This window comes from Canis aureus, chromosome 7, assembly GCF_053574225.1.
Source record: "Canis aureus isolate CA01 chromosome 7, VMU_Caureus_v.1.0, whole genome shotgun sequence".
In the NCBI taxonomy this organism is placed as follows: domain Eukaryota; kingdom Metazoa; phylum Chordata; class Mammalia; order Carnivora; family Canidae; genus Canis; species Canis aureus.
This window is the reverse complement of record NC_135617.1, coordinates 67,169,651-67,187,532: the sequence shown is the minus strand read 5'-3', so window position 1 is coordinate 67,187,532 and position 17,882 is coordinate 67,169,651. Positions and strand designations below refer to the sequence as shown.

At 42.7% G+C, this 17,882-nt stretch overlaps 1 long non-coding RNA gene across 1 annotated transcript; it reads right to left on the bottom strand.

The window, feature by feature from the left end:
• Positions 1-7,249: 7,249 nt before the first annotated feature.
• On the bottom strand, positions 7,250-16,772 carry LOC144316901 (uncharacterized). Its single transcript, XR_013382731.1, has 3 exons — positions 16,613-16,772; positions 13,604-13,729; positions 7,250-7,543 (listed from the first exon to the last, which is right to left on the bottom strand). It is a non-coding gene; the product is annotated as an uncharacterized LOC144316901 (long non-coding RNA).
• Positions 16,773-17,882: the final 1,110 nt, after the last annotated feature.

Here is a 17,882-nt window from a genome sequence, read left to right as displayed (position 1 = left end):
GTTTAAATCTAAACCAAACACATTCTAATTCATAAACCAAGTACATTCTAAATTCAGAAACCAAGTGCATTCTAAATTCAGAAACCAAGAGAGTACTAACCAGAAGGACAATCTGTCCTTATCCAAATCCCAAAAAAAGTCAGAGCTCAACCAAAAGGAGGAAGCTTGAAATCCGAGAGGAGACTCCCAAAACCAGAAGCAGAAGGCCACTTGTGAAAGCAGTCAAGGAGCGCATAGAGGGGAAGTCCAGCCAGAGTCCTGTGTGCAATATAAATACCACAAAAAGATCAAGTTTTTCTATTTACTGTTATTTTCAATATTTTCTATTTACTATTTTTTTTATATAGCCAGGAAGGTGTGATGGCAGGAATTATGGCAGACACAATAGCAATTTGAGAATACTCTGTTCCAAAGAAGAAATGTAAGATCTATAAGCTGTATAAAAGATTTGAGAAAATACAGAAACATCCACATTCTTGAAAGGAAAGCATATGCAAAAAAATTACAGTTCTCTGCTGGTAATTCATAGTTCATTATAGTTAAGATTAAAATTCAAAAGAATTTGACAGAATCTGAATTTACAAACTGGCAAATTTTCCCTGGCTATATGTCCCTGGAAAATTAACAGGTAAGGCCACTATAAAATTTTTGGAAGATAAAAATAATTGAGATAAAAAAGGGATGTTGTCTCTGCCGGATAATATAATATAATATAATATAATATAATATAACAAATGTACTATAAAGCTAAAGAGGTAAAGCAAGGCTGTATCAGCAAGAATCAATGAACAAATCTCCCAGAAAAAAATAGCTCTGAAACCATTGCCAATAATATATGAATTTTCTGTATGAAAAAGAAAGCTCACAAACCAACAAGAAGAGGTGGGTTGTACAGCAAATGATATTGGAGAAGGAGGTGGGGAGTACCTGTTTAGATCCACATTTTATACTGTAATATAAAATAATTTGCAGATGCATCAAAATATTACATGTAAAAATAACACCGCTTTAAAAACTTAAAAAAAATAGCTACATAACTAAGTTTGGGTGAAGGACTTTGTAATAATAGAAACCATAATGAGGGGCACCTAGCTGGCTCAGACAGTAGAGTACCCAACCCTTGATCTCAAGGGTCATGAGTTCAAAATCCACGTTGGCCCTAGGGCTTACTTTAAAAAAAAAGGAAAAAAGAAAAACAAAACACAACATAATGAGAATGTCACATAAGAAAAAAATTACAGATCTGACAGTCAAAATCATAAACTTCTACAAATCAAAAACACTACCAAAGGTTAAAAGGCAAACAACCAAAGTAGAAAGAATTATTTGCAACAAATAATACAGGCAAAGGGTTACTCTCTTTATTTTATAAAGGATGCAAAAATAAATACAAATTTAAAAGTAATTGATAGGGGCACCTGGGGGGCTCAGTCGGTTAAGTGTCTGCCTTTGGCTCAGGTTATGATCCCAGGATCCTTGGATCAAGCCCTACATCGGGCTCCCTGCTCAGCAGGAAGTCTGCCTCTCTGCCTCTGTGCACTCTCTCAATCTCTCTCTCTCTCTCTAATAAATAAATAAATAAATAAAATCTTAAAAAAAAAAAAAAAAGACATGGCTACTCCCTTTGGTAAAGAAGGTGTGTGTGGGGGATTCCTGGAGTATCTTGCTCAGTGACAGCATCCAAGTTGCTGTGCCCCACGGAAGCTCCTTCTTGTCCACATGGAGTCTCAGATACGTCACCCTGGGTCTCTCCGTTTCACCAAAAGACTCAAGCTACAGGCCAAACTTTCTCTATCATGATCCTGCTCCCAAGGAAGATGCCATGCAGTGGCTCCAGCTCTCCATACACTGAATAAATTCAAATCAAGCCTTCCTATCTGGGAGGGTTGTTGCGGGGAGGTCCCCACCAACACAAGGCCAGGGAGTGACAACAAGCAGAGGGGAAGAGGAGTTTCCAGAAGGCCCTGGCTCCTCAGGAGCTGATCACCTGCCCTAAAGTGCTCATGTATTTCCTCTTCTATTGAGCACCCAGGGTCTTCTGCAAAAGGGCCCCATTATGCCCATCTTCCAGCCAGGTCTGAACTGGCTGAAAGGCTGTAATTTAGGCTCCAGGAGCTGGAAGCTGCTTTGCAAATATGAGATCATGCAAATTATTAGGCAGAGAGAGATTTGCATCTGCCATGACCAACTGCAGTATCCCAAAGGGCAGTGAAAGCAGCAGTGTCTTCACTCTCATTGGGCCCTTCTCTGTAGTGGGTTGAATAATGACCCCCAAGAGGCTATGACCAAGTCCTAACCCTTTGAAACAGGGGAATGTGACCTTATTTGGAAAGACTTTTTTTGCAGTTGTAATTAAGTTAAAGACCTCAAGATGAAGGGTGCTTGGGTGGTTCAGTGGGTTAAGTGTCTGCCTTTGGCTCAGGGTCCTGGGATGGAGCCCCACATCCAGCTCCCTGCTCAGCAGAGAGTCTACTCCTCCCTCTCCCTCTGCCTCTCCCCAAGCTTATGCGCGCGCTCTCTCTCTCTCTCCCATTCTCTCTCTGTCAAATAAATAAATAAAATCTTAAAAAAAAAAAAGAAAAGACCTCAAAATGAGATCCTCCTGGATTTAGAGCAGGCCCTAAATCCAATGGCAGATGTCCTTAGAAAGACGGAGATTTGAGACTCACAGAGGCACACACAGGAAGAGATGGGAGTGACGCATCTCTTGACTGATGAATGCCAACGGTTGCTAGTGACCACCAGAATCTAGGAGAAAAGCATGGAACTGATTGTCCCTCAGAGCCCTCAGAGGGAACCAAACCTGCTGAAACCTTGATTCTCAATCTCTGGTCTTTTAGAAAAGAATAAATTTCTGCTGAGTCAAGCCCCCAAGTTTGTAGTCATTTGTTACAGCAGCTACAGGAGACTAATACACTCTCTTTCACACCCAGCTGTTCAGCAGTCTGGGTCTCCAGGTTCTGGCACCCCCACCCAGCTAACTCTCACCCAGACTCATGGTTCAGCTGCCCACCAATCTCCTCCAAGTCAGGAACCTGCTGCAATACTCCCTTTCCTGCTAGAACAAGAAGCATTCAGAAGCACCCCAAGTCATCCAGCAGAAGGGTGCATACCAGGCAGATGACAGTGTCATCCTGCCACTTCCAAAGTGTCCCTTCACAGCCCTAAAAATAAAGCAAAGAAAATGAATTATAAGAGAAAATAATGAATGTTGAAATCTTAAAAACTGTGAAACCGGTATCATAGATACTGAAGCCAAGGCAAAGCATTGCTCACAGGTCTTTCTGTCCTGAGGGACAGAAGGTTCTTAGTCATCTCTGACTTTCCCATTAAATTCAAGGTAACACTAGGTTTTCACTTGCAGATATCATCCAAAGGTGACACCTGAGGGTCAGGCCTTTCTGATCACTCTGGAATTCCCTGGGGAATGTGATCAGCTATCAGAATCCTGGGTACTAGGCTCCAGCTGGAAAGAGCCATGTTTCAGGGAAGAGGCAGGCCTTTGAACTAGCAGGTGACTGACTGTCTTGTAGTTGATAAGTAAGATCTCTCCACTCCCACCAGGGCACCAGAAAACAAGCAGTCCAGGATAGACTTTGAAGGTCTTATCTTATCAAAACAAGAGCCTACTGACAGGCAGGCAAGCCTGTGGGCCAACTTGGGTGGGAACAGAGCAGCTTCCTTCAAGAATAATACATGTCTGTGGAATCCCTGGGTGGCGCAGCGGTTTGGCGCCTGCCTTTGGCCCAGGGTGCGATCCTGGAGACCCGGGATCGAGTCCCACATCGGGCTCCCAGCATGGAGCCTGCTTCTCCCTCTGCCTGTCTCTCTTTCTCTCCCTCTCTCTGTGACTATCATTAATAAATAAAAAATTTAAAAAAAAAAAGAATAATACATGTCTGTGTGTGACTTAAAACACCAGAGGCCACCCAACGCCCCCACACTTGGAGATAGCCATTGCTTTGAATAAGCCTTTCTGGGATTTTTTTTCTTTTAATAGAAAATAGCATAGCATTACATATTATTATTATGTTCCCATTTGGGGAACTTTTAGTATATACTGTTGCATAACACACCCTTTCTTGTTTAGGGTCCTCTGGTCGTGGGATTCCACAATTAACAGTGTGTTTTAAGGAAGTTTGGCACCAAAGAGTGGAGGAAATTCCCTTCTTCCTTCCAAGCCCCAAATAATTTTTTTTCTCTTTTTTTTAACTGAGTGAGTGAAAGGGTTTGCAACTCCAAGAGACAGTCAATATTCAGGAAGTGAATTCAACAACATCCCCCATACTTCCCATGGATTTTAGACTTTTTAGAAGAATCTTGCATTTTTCCCACACTGGCTTCTCAGCCTTCTGCTGATGACTTTTTCTCCTTGGAACATACAAAAGCTTCGGGTGCCTGGGTGGCTCAGTCATTGGTTAAGCATCTGCCTTTGGCTCAGGTCTTGATCTCAGGGTCCTGGGATTGAGTCCCATGTGGGGCTCCCTGCTCAGTGGGGGAGTTTGCTTCTCCCTCTCTGTCTGCCTCTGCCTTCGGCTCAGATCATGATTGATCAGGTCAGGTTCTGGAATCGAGTCCCACATAAGGCTCCCCACAGGGAGCCTGCTTCTCCCTCTGCCTGTGTCTCTTATGAATAAATAAATAAAATCTTTTTAAAAATTAAATTAAATTAAATTTATAAAAAGACAGGAAAAAATTTTGGAAAGCTGGAGTAGAAGTCACTTGCCCCCTTCCCACCCAACCCAGATAGGCAGGGATGTGGAAAGGTGACAAGGAAACGGACCAAAATCAGCCTTGGGCAGCTAGGTCACTGGGCTTTTGGGCTTTTCCCAAATTCCTGTAACTACAGCCCCATGTTTCAACGACTGTTTCTATAAATATATTTTTGTTTGTTATGTGAGGACATTTCTGAAAGCCATTTTCTCAGAAACAGAATGGCTGGATCATAAGGGAGATACTCAATTTTTTGGTAGGCCCTGTTGAATTTCATTTCCAATCTTTGCATCTCTTTACCCCACCAGCTAGGGTCACTGAGAGTGGCTGCATCTCCGCACCCACACTCATAGTGGACATGGGTCTAGGGAGCTTCAACCATCAACATCTTTGCCATAGACCTCTCTACTGCAACTGTTTTCACTGATTAACTAATTGACTGAAGGCAATTTTGCCATAAGAGCTGAAATAATGCAATATAAGAGAGACATTAAAAAAAAAAAAAAAAAACACGGGGCACCTGGGTGGCTCAGTCAGTTGAGCATCTGCCTTTGGCTCGGGTCATACTCCTGGGGTACTGGGGTCAAGCCGTGCATCAGGCTCTCTGCTCTCCTTCTCCCTCTCCTTCTGCCTGCCAATCTGCCTAGTTGTGCTCTCTCTCTCTGTCAAATCAATCAATCAATCAAGCCTTTAAAAAAAATAATGAAGGGCAGCCCCGCTGGCCCAGCGATTTAGCACCACTTTCGGCCTGGGGTGTGATCCTGGAAACCCCGGATCAAGTCCCACATCGGGCTCCCTGCATGGAGCCTGCTTCTCCCTCTGCCTGTGTCTCTGCCTCTCTCTCTCTCTCTCTGTGTCTTTCATGAATAAATAAATAAAATCTTTAAAAATAAATAAATAAATAAAAATGTAGAAATAATGAAATATGGAAAAATTATTAGAATCACCATAAGGCAATTTGTCATAAAAAATAAAATCACAAAAAAATAAAAGAGGAACATTCATTAAAAAGCACATAATGAAATATGAAAATTGAACAACGGAATTAAAAATATTGGGAAATGCAAAATATTTGAACACATTCAAGATGCATAGTGTAGATTCATTGGAAAATATTTGAATACATTCAAGATGTGTAGTGTAGATTCATACAATGTGTAGTATAACAACACTGCACAAATAATTGATTTTATTTTGTGGATTGTCCCTAAGCATGTGTCTTCAAAGTCTTTCATTCATAGCAATACAGTGATCTCCCCTTACCCATAAAGGGTATGTTCTAAGACCCCCAGCGGATGCCTGAAACCACACCGACCCCTATATATGCTGTGTTTTTTCCCATATGCACATGACTGTGACAAAATTTGATTTATAAATTAGATGCAGAAAGAGATTCATAGCGACAGCTAATAATAAAACATAATATATTGTAATAAAAGTTATGTAAACACAATTCCTTTCTTTCAAAATATCTTATTGTGCTATTATCACCTTTCCTTTTGTCATGACCATGATGATGTAAGAGGAGGATCATCTGCTTTTGCCAGTGTTGATGGACTAGGGTAAATGAAACTGGTGGGGGCAGCACCAAAACTCCAGATAAGGGGGAACTACTGTATGCTTTTTAAAAAATTTTTTGCTTGTTGAATCATCTCCTCCTTCTGTATTACACTTTTTTTTTTTTTTGCATGAAAATTTATTTTCAGGGACACCTGGGTGGCTCAGTAAGTTAAGCATCTGACTCTTTGTTGGCTTCAGTCATGATCTCAGGGTGGGGCTGCAATGCTCAGTGCAGAGTCCGCCTGTCCCTCTCCCTTCCCTTCTGCTCCTCCCCTTGCTGGCTCTCCTTCTCTCAAATAAATAAATAAATAAAATTAAAATTAATTCAAAAATAACAAAATAAAATTTCTTCTCACTAAAAGAGGTATCAGTTTCCAAAGAGTGGGATGTATATTTGTAACTGAGATTTGTGTTGCCTTGTGAAAGCCTTCCATTCCACATTGTTGTTTGTTCTTGGCATATTGGCACCTGTGGAAGAAATGCCAGTGTGATTACTGTACCTGATAAGATATCATCTTCTGGCACAGTGTGGCGTGCGGTCTGCACTACACACTATGTCACGCTGCTGATAAACTTGGCCACCGAACTTTCTATCAAGTAAGATAAACATAGCTGTTATCATCCACTGTTTTAAGACCACCACCCCTACTCAACACTGTCTAGACCATTATGAGGGCTAGCGAAGATTTATACAACATAGAAACAGGAACTTTGTCAGAGGAGAAATGAAACCCAACATCAACCAGTTATTTTAGCTTGTATGGCAAAATCGCCTTATGGCCAATTAGTCATGTGACAAAAACGTTTGCAGCAAAGGTGTGTACAGCAAAGATGCTTAGAGCAAAAATATCAGAGGCGAATAGACACTCCTGAGCCTGTTCATTGCTGTTGATGTGACAAGCCACTCTCATTTTTTTATTTGCTTTTAATTATTCATGAAGCGAAGCATCTTCTCAAATGCTTCTTACCTCTGAGTTTGTTCTTAAGTAGTTGGTTCTTTATTGGAAAAAAATTCAATTTATTACATTATATTGTTTCCTCCAGGAAGGGCTCATTATTCTCAAGAGAATACGTGGAAGCTCTTACTTCCTATAACACACAGGAGTTTCGCACTTCCTGTAGGAAAAGTGGCTATTCATTTCAGCAGCAGCCAAATACAGAGCACTTGAAGTCAGATACAAGGAGTCATCGCAGGAAACCACTTCTCCTGGTTTCAAGGGCTTCGGAGGTAAATTTATAGACTCCTCACACAGGAAGAAGTCATTTCACACTGCAAATATAAATTTTCCACAGCCAAAAGGATACAGAGAGAGAGAGAGAGAGAGAGAGAAATCATTAGTTGTTTAACCAAGTAAGTTTGAGTCAAAAGAAATGTCAAAATCTTGATATAAGGAGGCTGGTCTTGATGGATGGACGCCATTCATGTCCATCCCAGCCTCCTGCCAGAGTCCTTTCCTTTACTGCATAGGCTGAAAAACAGAAAAGTATACTTCCCACCCTCCTTTGCCACTAGAGTTTTAGAAGTGAATTGGGATCTGACAATTAGATGCTGTGGCCCAAGATTGGAGAGGAGCAGGTGAGACAGGGTGTCTTCCTGTGAGGACAAGCAAGGCCAAAAGAAACTGTACTTTCCAGGAGCATTCCAGCCTCGTGGGCACCTCTTCATGTAAAAAGAGTCCTCGATGTCCGGATCAGAGGTAACATGGTGGTGTTGCAGATCATTCCTGGAGGCCGCACCTCAGAACCCTCACTTCCAACCCTTCCAACCACTCTGTAAACCCCTGATTACATTCCTTCTACAATCAGTGGGCATAGTTTCTCATTCCCCCAGCTGAACCCTGACTGATACAGTTCAAAAATACTAATCCTGTTGGAGCCAGGCAAGATACAAGAAGGAAAAGCATGGACAAAAGCAGTGCTGTCATGAGTCAGGCTTATTATGGGTTTCCTAACATTTTAGTCAGAAAACCTCATCCCTGTAGAAAATTTGAGAAGTACGGAAAAGGCCAAAGAACAAAATAAAAATTATCTGTTATTGCACAAGAATCAACTATTGATGAGAAGAAAAGATTTAACTCCACGAAGATATAGTCCTAATGGGCCAGCTGTTGCTGTTCATTTGTACGCAGAATCACTGGCTCAGCCAAGGGGAGCCTGGGCTGATTTTGGTGCTCATGTTTAATACCTACAGTGAGACTGCAGAGCAGCTCCCAGCCCCTTCCCAAGAGTAAGGGAGAAAAGTTGAAGCACTAGAATGTGCCAAAATACCCAATCTGCCTCCTAGTTCTAACCTACTTGGCCATAGTACTGGGAGGCTGAGTATCTGTACTCTTTCCCTCTCCAATCACCCCCCTGGAGAGGGTTCTCCATATCCCTCTAGCCCTGGCTGCAACCTAAAATCTATTTGTCTAATTATTTCATCTGGGCCTCTTCTTCCCACCTTTTATCCAAGACCAGTTTCCTTCCAGAGACCCCTTCCCTCTCTGTCCAAGAAAATAATAATAGTAATAATAATAATAATAATAATAATAATAATAAGCAGCTATCATTTATTGACCACTCTAAGCTACCAAGCAGGTAATCCTCCTAAGAACCCTACAAAGTAAGAATTATTTTCATGTTACAGATGAGAGGCTCAGAAAAACCATTTCCCAACACTCTACAACTCATGAGAGGTGGAAGCAGTGTTCAAGTACACAACCATCAGGACTCAAAACCTGAGTTTTGATCCTTACTCTCTCTCCCGCTCTTAGAGCCCTGGGAAAGTGCCTCTGACCTGCTGTTGTCTTTGGGGAAGCTGCCACTCCACATGGAGGCCTGTTTGCACATAAACACTTTTTTTCTTCAATCACGTCTTTATTGCGATCTAATTCACATGCCATAAAATTCACATGCCATAGTTTGTAGAAAACCGGAGTTATGCATCAGTCACCACTATCAGATTCCAGAACATTTTCAACATTGTGAGAAGAAATCCCATTCCCATTAGCAGTCATTCCCACTCCCCCATCCTTCTAGTCCCCAGAAATCACTCATCTGTTTATCTCTATTGTTTTGCCTATCCAGACATTGCATGTAAATGGGATCATACAATCTGAACTTTATTCCTTTTTATGAATAATATTACACTGTATATCTACACAGATATACTACTATTATTTATACATTCATGTCAGTTGATGGACATTTGGGTTGTTTCTACTTTTTGGCTATTATGAATCATGCTACAATGAACATTTATGTATGAATTTTTGTGTGGATCTATATTTTCAATTCTCTTGGGTATGTACCTAGGAATTGAATCGCTGGATCATACAGTAAATCTATTTTATCTTTTTGAGAAACTGCTAAACTGTTCTCCATACCAGTCACACCATATCACATTCCCACCAGAAATGTATGAGGGTTCCAATTTTTCCCCATGCTTGTTACTGTCCATCTTTTCCAAGATGGCCATTCTAATAGGCATGAGATAGTATTTCACTGTGGTTTGGTCTGTATTCCCCTAATGATTGATGATGTTGAGCATCTTCTCATGTGCTTATTGGTTGTTCACATACCTTTTTTGTTCATTGTCTCTTCAAGTCTTTTCCCTATTTTCAGTTTGGTTACTTGTCTTTTTATTATTGGTTTTAAGAGTTCATCATATTTCCTGGGTATAAGCCCCTTGTCAGATACATGATTTGAAAATATCTTCTCCCACTTTATTTTTTTAATCTTTTTAAAAAAGATTTTATTTATTTATTCATGAGAGACAGAGAGAGAGAGTCAGAGACAAAGGCCAAGGGAGAAGCAGGCTCCATGCAGGGAGCCCAACGTGGGACTCGATCCCAGATCTCCAGGATCACGCCCTGGGCTGAAGGTGGCGCTAAACCACTGAGCCACCCGGGCTGCCCTCTTCTCCCATTTTCTGTGCTGTCTTTTCAACTTCTTATTTTGATGAACTCTAGTTTATTTATTTTTTTCTTTTGTTGTTGTGTTTTTGGGGTCTCATTTAAGAAACTGTTGCCTAATCCAAGTCATGAAGATTTAATTCTGTTTTCTTCTAAAGGTTTTTTAGTTTTAGCTCTTATATGTATGTTTTTGATTCATTTTGAGTTAATTTTTGTATTAAGCTGAATTTTCTATTGAGCTAAATTTTGTATATTGGTGTGAGGTTAGGGTACAGTCTCACTTTTTTGAATGTGGATACCCAGTTGTCTCAACACCATTTGTTGAGGATATTATTATTTACCCATTGAATAGTCTTGGTACCTTTATCAAAAATCAATTGCCATTGATGTGTGGATTTATTTTGGGATTCTCAATCTTATTTCACTGATCTACATGTCTATCCTATGCACGTACCACACTATTCTGGTTACTGTAGCTTTGCAGTGTGTTTTGAAATTGGGAAACATGGGTCTTCCAACATTGTTTTCCTTTTCACGATTACTTTGGCTATTGTTTTTGGCTATTCATGGTCACTTACAGTTCCATATAAGTATTAGTATTAGCTTACCTATTTCTGTAAAAAAAAAAAAAAAAGTTGGAATTTTGATAGGGATTGCACGGGATCTGTAGGTCAATTTGTGGAGTACCACCATCTTAACAATAGTAAGTCTTCCGACCCATGAACATGGGATGTCTGCTTATGTATTTAGGTCCTCTTTAATTTCTTTCAATAATGATTTGTAGTTTTGAGAATATATTTCTTATTCTTTATTTTTTATTCCTAAGTATTTTATTCTTTCTGATACTATTGTAAATGGGATTGTTTTTACATTTCATTTTCAGACTGTTCATTGTTAGTGTATAGAAATACAACTGACTTTTATAGATTGATCTTGTATCCTGCAACTTTGTTCTAATAGATTTTTTCCTTTGGCATTTTTATATACAATATCATATTATATATGAACAGACATAGTTTTACTTCTCCGTTTCCAATATGAATGCCTTTTTTTTTTCTTGCTTAATTTCTTTGGCTATAATCTCCTGACATTAGGGGGAAAGCATCTCATCTTTTACCACTAAGTGTGATGTAGCTGTAAGGTTTTCATAGACGACCTTTACCAGGTTGGGAGAGGTTCAATTCTGTTCCCAGATATGAGTATGTTTATCATGAATGAATGTTGGATTTTGTCAAATGATTCTTCTGTGTCTGTTGGGATGATGACATAGGTTTCATCTTTCATTTTATTAATAAAGTGTATTATATTGATGTTCATAAACTCTCCAAGTATGGGTTCAAGAGAAAAGTAGAGCTGTGTTCAAATAGTAGGCCTACCTAATCTCTGGCAGGAAGAGTCTGTACACAATGGAATCGGTGACAATTACTGAGAATATTTGATGCCACACAGTTAAATATCCTGAGCTCCAAAGCAGCAATTCTCTCTGATTCATCCCAAAGGACACCCCCTCTCTGCTCAAAAACCTCTGGTGATAAGGAACTCACCTTCTAGGATGGAGAGAAGTGGCAGGCCTGGAAACAAACTTGAAGAGTGCCAAACAATTTATGGCAAGAACTGTATCTCCTCTAAATAGAGTCCAAGCATTCTTAATTATATAAGACAGAAACCCCAGCTCAAACCAACTTAAGTGAAAGGAGATTTATTAGAAAGCTAGCAGGGTTGTCAAAGAATTGAAGGAAGATCTTCAGGGATCAGAACAGCTCAGAGCTCCCAAGGATTGGCACTGGACAGCCGACCCTGTCAGGACTTCCCTCACCTTCCTGCTTCTCTGTCACACTGTCATGGCTGAGGGTTCACCACCACCAGCTTGGGGGTAACCTCCCTGCCAGCTCCAGTTAGAAAAATGCCTGGGAAGGATTTTCATTGGCCTGCCTGGGTCACATGCCTTCTCTGGGACAATCACTGTGGTCAGGGGAATGAGCGTCTCTCAATGGCCCCGCTTGAGTTGTACGGACTTTTCCCAATTGCCAAAGGGCAGGAGACTGTGATGGAGCAGGAGAGAAGCTGCTCCCAGAGGCAAAATCAATTATTACCGGGAGGATGACAAGAGGGGTGCTGGGATGACACCAGCATTATCTCATTGCCAATCTCTTTGGGGCATAGTCTTAAGAAGATTCATGCTTCAACTAGAGACATGTTATTGAGGGGAATTTGAAGGACTCTCTTACCTCCACTGAAACATCGTCACAGGTTATCAGAGTACTGAGCAGTAACCCAGAGAAGCCTTCAAGGGCTAAACTCAAGATGGGACATGTATCAGTTTTCTAGAGCTGCCATCACCAAGTACCACAGAGTGGATGGCTTAAACAACACAGATTTACTTTCTTAAACTTCCGGAGGCTGGAAGTCTAAGATGAAAGTGGCAGCGGGGCTTGGTTTCTTCTGGGCCTCTTTCCATGGCTTGCAGATGGCTGCCTTCTCACTGTGTCCTCAGAGGGTCTCCTCCCTTGTGCACACATATTCCGGGTGTCTCTGTATGTGTCCTAATCTCCTCTTCTTGTAAAGACACCAGTCAGATTGAATTAGAGCCCACCATAATAGCCTCGTTTTATTTTAATTACCTCTCTAAAAGCTCTATCTCCCCAATGTAGTCACATTCTGAGGTACTGGGGTTAGGCCTTCAAGAGATGAATTTGGCACAATTTAATCTATAAGAGGAAGTTAAGAGAAGATATGTACCAGGTGATATATTATGAGAGTACTTTTATTTTGGAACCAGAGAGAAAACCTGCATTGAGTTCACAGGTAAGGCACCACGTAGCTCGGGACAACCAAGATACAATTTGCATTTGGAGGGACTAACCAAATGTCAGTTGAATAGATCCCCTGCTCAGTCCATTCATTTTACAGGTGAAGAAGCTGGGGTGCAGGAAAGAGGCATTACCCTCTACTAGCCTACACAGAAAAGCCAAAAAGCATAGAGGTCAGAGCGGATGGGGCAAAGACAGCTGTCCATCAAAGAGTCCCTTCCAGATGGTGAAATGAGGCACTCAGGTTGGGCCACCATTCCCCAGACCCTCTGCATCTATGCGTGTCCACATGAAGCAGTTGGGATCACAGCAGGAAAGGCACACTCTACCAGACAATTGTGGAAAGTTTAATAACAAGACCATGTACAAGGTTGAGCGCAGGGTGTAGGGAAAGCAGCAAATGATGGTGCGGTTTCCTGGGGCTGCCAACAGTGGGCAGTGGTTACCACCCTTCAGTCTAAAACGGCAAGTGAAAAGAACAGGAACAGAACTTGGAAGGAGTGACTGTATGGAGAGGGCAGAGACAGAAACATGGCCTTTAGTAGAAGAACACAGCCAAACTATGCACCTGGCTGGCACCGGGTGGAAAGTCTCCCAGTCAAGGAGGGAACTAGGAGAAATGCATACCTTGGCCACATTCTCCAGTTTTCCTGCCAGTGGCTTCCTTGACCAAACTCCAAGCAGAGGACTAAGGAACCCCTTGGCGCAATCCATACAGGTCAGCCTCCTGGCCATGAAGCAGGAGAAAGAAGGCTGGAGAGTGGAAGAAAGAAGGGTGGAAAGTCATTCAGAAGGAGCAAGAAACATATATATCTGTATGCCATCGGCCTGAGTTCTGGCAATGGAATGTGGGCAGAAATGATGGGTGCCTCCCTCACCCCAATCGAACCCATAAAAACCACCCTCACAGTCCTCTGGGCCTCTCCCTTCCCCACCAGCTGCCTGGAGGTCAAGCCCCCACGGAAACCATATGAAGAAGATAACAGTAGCGCCTCCAGCAGCCTGAGTCCCCAAATGACTTCGTGGAGAGAGCCCCACAATCAAACTTTACATGACTGAGAAACAAATGTCTACCATACTAAGCCACTGAGACTCTAGTTCATATGATACAGCTAACATGACCTTAACTAATACAGTAGGAGCAGATTAAACAGGACTGGCTTCCTTAGAACAAGAACTGGATTTTGATCTGGGCACGTCCAACTCACCATAGTCAAATGAGTGAACTTGCATTATCAGAAAGGCACTTCATCTGGGTGAAAATACAGATGAGGTTGACCCACTAAGTTTGTTTCTGCTATTTCTCTGGGGACCTTCTGCTGTTGGCTCCAGTTCAGATCTTCTGCTTGTCAAAGGTCTTTTTTTCTTTTTGTGGCTGATTGAGACCCAAGTTGTTAAATTATTCACCCTTCAGCCAGGAAAACATAACATTCTTTATTGCAAATCACATTAGAGTTTGTAAGAGGCTGGAGTTGGGATGATCTGTTCCAAAGCTTGGGAAGGAGCCTGGATGAAAGCCAGGATCCCAGACCCTTGGGCTCCCCTTGACATCTCTGATCTTCCATTGTCCCATCCCTAAAACGGGACCAGATCGTGATCCTCATACAAGATGGTAAGAAGAAAAGTGCTTTGTCAGATGCTTCAGAATCTCTCTGGGGGGCACCCTGGGTGGCTCAGCGGTTTGGTGCTGCCATCAGCCTGGGGCGTGATTCTGGAGACCCGGGATTGAGTCCCACATCAGGCTCCCTGCATGGAGCCTGCTTCTCCCTCTGCCTGTGTCTCTGCCTTTCTCTCTGTGTTTCTCTGTGTCTCTCATGAATAAATAAATAAAATCTTAAAAAAAAAATCTCTCTGGAGATTTACTCACCAGGTCTAGCCACCCCCAGGCATCTGCTCCCTGATAATCTGATATGCACCCTCCATCCCAGATCACAGGTTGAAAACCTGAGCATGTCACTAGCTGGAGTGCATGACTGAAGGGAAATCCCTTCCTGATAAGAATTTCTGGGATTTCAAGGGTCATATTTAGAAGTCTGGGCTTTCTAGTCAGAGTGCTTCCAACAATGCACAGCGCTTTCTTGAGTTGTGGAAATGGGCCTGGCCTGGAGAGTTCAAGCCTGTTCAGAAGAATTTATTATCTCATTGGCCTTAGTTTGTGGTTCCCCCACGGGGAAAAGAGGGGACTGGAGAGGATTAGCTCTGTGTCAGTTTGGTCTTCTCCTCCCAGCCTTTCCATCTGCATTGTTCATATCCATGAGGATTGCGTCTGATTGCACATAACAGGAACTAACGACAGTGTCTATCTCAAAAACGCTCAGAAACAGTACCCGTCTCACTTTCACGGCGTGAATCACAGGCCAAAGAGAAGGGGGATGGACACACTATGGGGAATCATTCCTGCTTTCACATGCTTGTCACCTCTCTGATAGCTCAATTTAGATCTCCCTCCTCACTTGACCCCATTGCATCTTCCTTCCTGGCACTTACCACACCACTCAATATCAGATGCACTCTTTCTTGTTTACTTATGTCTTCTCTAGTTTCTAGAATTGTGCCTACCTTATAGTAGGTGCTCAAGAAATACTCGTTAAGGGACACCTGGGTGGCTCAGTGGTTGAGCGTCTGCCTTCTGCTCAGGTTGTGATCCTGGGGTCCTGGGATCAAGTCCTGCATTGGGCTCCCTGCAGGGAGCCTGCTTCTCTCTGCCTGTGTCTCTGCCTCTCTCTCTCTCTCTCTCTGTCTCTCATGAATAAATAAATAAAATTTAAAAAAAGAAATACTCATTAAATAATTAAATGCATCATTGCATTGGCAATTTCTTAACAACTGAATGCGGCAAGCAGGGTAAAGGATGCTGTTAATCCCTTTACAGATAGGGAAACTGAGGCCCAGAAGGTTGACTTCAGTAAAGCCACCAGGGAACTCAGGTAGCCTCAGTCCTTTGATTCCTAATCAAGGCCCAGGGGGTAGGAGGTTAGGAGATAGAGAGGCTTTCCGACATGCCCCTGGCCTATGTCCCAGATCTGTGAAAGATCTCTTTGGGGCTGCTGTTCAGAAACTTGACAAATTACTCAGGGATAAGGTAATTTAAAAGAAAAGGAGATAATAAATTATTTCCAACAAAGAACCTGGTACTAGGGATTTTAGAAACCAGTTGCCTGGGACGCCTGGGTACCTTAGCGGTTGAGCGTCTGCCTTTGGCTCAGGTGGTGATCCTGGGATGGAGTCCCACATTGGGCTCCCTGCATGGAGCCTGCTTCTCCCTCTGCCTGTGTCTCTGCCTCTCTCTGTGTGTCTCTCATGAATAAATAAATAAAATCTTAAAAAAGGAAAGAAGAAGAAAGAAAGAAAGAAAGAAAGAAAGAAAGAAAGAAAGAAAGAAAGAAAGAAAGAAAGAAAGAAGAAAAAGAAAGAAAGAAAGAAAGAAAAAGAAGAAAGAAAGAAAGAAAGAAGAAAGAAAGAAAGAAAGAAGAAAGAAAGAAAGAAAGAAAGAAAGAAAGAAAGAAAGAAAGAAAGAAAGAAAGAAAGAAAGAAACCAGTGGCCTGAGTGTTGGACAAGGAAGGGTGACATTATCACCCAACAGGTGGCTTTTGGATGGCCTCAATTTCACCCCTACCCCTACCTCCACTACTTACCCTGCCCCCATAGGTGGTGAGCTCCCCGTCCCCGGAGGTGTTTAAGCAGAGGCTGGATGTCTGCTTACGGGGTATGCCAGAATTGGGGTTTTGTATTCCCGTCCTGGTAGGAGAGGGCAGGCCGTCCCAGACACAGAACAGGTGGTGTAGGCAGTGGGTCCAGCACCCGCAAGGAAAGGAGGCTTTGCGCCACCTGGTGGACCTATCTTTGAACTGCAGGCCTTTCCAGGGGGAGAAGCCCAGCTCCTGAGTGTCCCCAGAGTCCTGGGCAGTGAAGACAGATTAGGCCTCTGACGGCCTCAAAGGGACCCGAGTTAGTGTGTGAGAGCTCGGCGGAGCCTCAGCGTAGATCCAGGCACCAGTAGGCTCCCGAGGGGCCACTGTTACAGGGAGGATTTATTAACAGAACTCAAGGCTTGCTAAGGCATGTGCCTGGGATTGGAGGGGACACAGCCCCCCTAAACTCAATCCAGATTCCTGGGAGGACAAACCGAGAAGTCACCTGGCAGGAGGAGGCTCATTTCTTCATTCTGCTTGCCTCTGTATCTGGGAGTGACCCTGGACTCTCTTTGCCCAGAAGTAAAACTTCCCAGTTCAGCTCCACATGAGCCTCCGTAAAACCACCCATAAAAAAGCAACACCTCGGGATGCCCGGGTGGCTCAGTGGTTCAGGGCCTGCCTTTGGCTCAGGGTGTAATCCCGGGGTCCCAGGATCGGGTCGGCATCAGGCTCCCTGCCTGGAGCCTGCTTCTCCCTCTGCCTGTGTCTCTGCCTCTCTCTGTGTGTCTCTCATGAATGAATAAATAAAATCTTTTTTTTTTTTTTTTTTAAATTTTTTTTTTTTAATTTTTATTTATTTATGATAGTCACAGAGAGAGAGAGAGAGAGAGAGAGGCAGAGACACAGGCAGAGGGAGAAGCAGGCTCCATGCACCGGGAGCCCGACGTGGGACTCGATCCCGGGTCTCCAGGATCGCGCCCTGGGCCAAAGGCAGGCGCCAAACCGCTGCGCCACCCAGGGATCCCGAATAAATAAAATCTTAAAAAAAAAAAAAACCTCTAAAAGTGTTTTGCCTGGTGGATGTCACGTCCAAAGAGTGTGTACCAAAGTGCATATTTTCATTATGTTTGTTATTGGATTGCATCATTCATTATCATCAAAGGCCCTTTACAACTGCTAGTAGAAGCCACGACAGGCCTTGCCCATCACCAGGACCACATGGCATGCCTTTAATTGAGCAAAAGCGTAGACGTTTGAAAGATCAGTGAGT